This window comes from Euphorbia lathyris, chromosome 10 (genome assembly GCF_963576675.1).
Source record: "Euphorbia lathyris chromosome 10, ddEupLath1.1, whole genome shotgun sequence".
Lineage (NCBI taxonomy): Eukaryota > Viridiplantae > Streptophyta > Magnoliopsida > Malpighiales > Euphorbiaceae > Euphorbia > Euphorbia lathyris.
The window spans coordinates 50,533,770-50,536,531 of record NC_088919.1 but is presented as its reverse complement, the minus strand read 5'-3'; the positions used below and the strand labels follow the sequence as shown (position 1 = coordinate 50,536,531).

Sequence of the window (2,762 nt, the reverse complement as noted above, 5' to 3'; positions counted from 1 at the left end):
AAGACAAACAAATGATGTCTAACCCAATCCATAAAAGTCTCTCTTTTAAAGTAAAAAAGCAAACCTAAAGAGAAAAGTAGGTAATCAAACATCCCTTATTTCAAAGTTAATTTTATTCAATTAGTTGAATTTTCAGTCATTACAAACCATTTTATATTAAATCTTTAGGCCATCGATCTCACCCATTTGAAGTGCTTGACAAACACCGAACGAATATCAATCTAAATGTGGAAACATTTCAAAAGTGCGGCCATGGTGATGGAGGACCTCCAAGATTATCTAATGATTAAAGCTATGTATGCGAAGAGCAAACTAGCTTTTCGAAAGTGTTCCGACGACATAGATATAGCGATGGAGTTTGTTACTCAACCACATCAAGTGAGTTGTCTGAGTTAATTTCAAATAAATGTTACATGATTTCACATTTTTTTAGATCGGTATATGTGGTTGGTAAAATTTTTATTTTTTCAAATTGACCAATATCGATCTCAAAATGAAAATTTTTAAAAATTAAATAATCATATTTTTTATTTTTCAAAATTATCATTTTTGAAGTTTTGTTTCTCTAAACATTAACTTTCTCCCTCATTAAAAAAACTTCAAATCAAAAAAATTGAAAAATTAAAATTGATTAAAACATTATTTTTTTAGGTGGATAAATTTGGAAAAATTAAAAGTTTGGCTGAATTAAGTGTAATTGAAATTAAAATTAAAATTACTCTACCAATGTTTTTAACACTGTATATCTTTAATCGATGGGTTTGGCTTTGAATCACACTTTACTGATTCGAATATTCATTAAGAGTTTCTCTCTGATCTAATTTTGTTTTTCTTATGAGCAGACAGAAGGTGAAGGAGATAAAGCGGCTGCCGCCACTGCCGACGGCGGCGAAAAAAAGGATGAACCGAAGCCTGTTTCTGTTTACAAAGTCGACATGCATTGTGAAGGCTGTTGTAAGAAAATTAGAAGAGCGGTGAAGCATTTAGAAGGTGAGAATTGAATAGGATTGATTGATTTGGTTTGATTGATTTGGATTGCCAATTGAAATTTGTGATTTGTTGTTGAAGGTGTGGAGTCGGCGAAGACCAATCGTCAATCGAACAAATTGACAGTGACCGGGGAGGTTGACCCTGAGAAAGTGAAAGCGAGGCTAGAAAAGAAAATGAAGAAGGAAGTACAGATTGTATCTCCGCAGCCGAAGAAAGACGCCGGCGGTGGTGGTGAGAAGAAAGCGGATGAGAAAGCCGCCGAGAAGAAACCGGAGGTGAAGAAACCACCACCTGAAGAGGTATAAGAATAAAATAATTAATTTAAATCCGTTTCTGATTACAGTGATTAACTCGTTTGGATTTAATTAATCAGATGCAGATTATGGTAGTTTTGAAAATCAGAACTCATTGTGATGATTGCATTACCAAAATGAAGAAGATCATCAGAAAAATCAAAGGTAGATAAATTTTCAGAATATTTTAATATCTGCGATTATACAAATATTTTTTCAAATTATAACTGACGTTACCCATTAACAGGAGTTGAGAGCGTGGCAGTCGACGATAGAAAGGATCTGGTAACGGTGAAGGGGACAATGGAAGTTAAGGACCTCGTGCCTTACCTGTCGGAGAAGTTCCGGACGTCGGTTGAGGTCCGAAGACAGACGAGGCAAAGAAAGAAGTCGGCGGCGGCGACGGAGACGGAGGAGGAGGCGAGAAAAAGACCGATGCTGAGAAAGTAGACGGAGAAGGCGAGAAAAAGAATGATGCTCAGAAAGTGGACGGAGGAGGCGAGGAAAAGAAGGATGACAATAAAGAAGGCTTTGGCTCCAAAGCCGGCAAGAAAAAGAGCCATGGTAAGAAAGATGAAGCCGGAGCTGGAGAAAAAAAGAATGATGATAAGAAAGATGAAGCCGGAGCAGGAGAGAAAAAGAATGATGATGAGTAAGGTGGTGAAAGAGGAGAAGAAGCAAAGGTGAAGAACAAAAAAGCTCCTGCTCCTGCTCCAGATCCAGCGCCGGCGACGGGGACAGCAGCTAGTGGTGACGGTGGTGCTATGGCGGAGGTAACAAATAAAATGGACTATTATCCGGCATATGTTCCGACTAATTGGCTGGACGGGATATTTTCTCAGAGCTACACTGTTGACCCACAACATCTACAATACGGTTATGGGTATAACCCGGTAAATCAAGGTTACCTGATTCCGATCTACAATAATATTGAACCAGTGTACAACCATCCACCAATGAATCCAGCACAAATGTTCAGCGACGACAATCCCCATGCTTGTTCCATCATGTAAAACGACGACGGAGAATGATATAGCCGGCGATCACAGCTATTGTATATAATATTACATACAACCTTGTACATTGGCTTTCTTTTAGCAGTACCAAAACAAACAAGAAGAAAATTTTGAGTTTAGCAGCTACGATATGTAATAGGGCTAAAAGAGTAATGATATGTAATAGGGCTAAAAGAGTAATGATAATTACTGTGAATTTTTATCATTAGTAATGATAATTAAGAATTGGTGTCCTTGATACAGTACATTGGCTTTCTTTTAGCAGTACCAAAACAAACAAGAAGAAAATTTTGAGTTTGGTAAATACACAGCTACTTGTAGTTAAGTTAGTCTTAGAGATCTCCACGAGTTTGAATCCAGGCATGAATATTTCATCCTAAACTAAAACTTCTTAAATTATCAATTAGGCTCTAAGTAAAAATCATCCAATTATCTTCCTATTCTAAAATCAGTAAATGTGACT

At 37.0% G+C, this 2,762-nt stretch overlaps 1 pseudogene; it reads left to right on the top strand.

Moving 5' to 3' along the window:
- Positions 1–252: 252 nt before the first annotated feature.
- Positions 253–2,296, top strand: LOC136208126 (heavy metal-associated isoprenylated plant protein 5-like; annotated as a pseudogene).
- Positions 2,297–2,762: the final 466 nt, after the last annotated feature.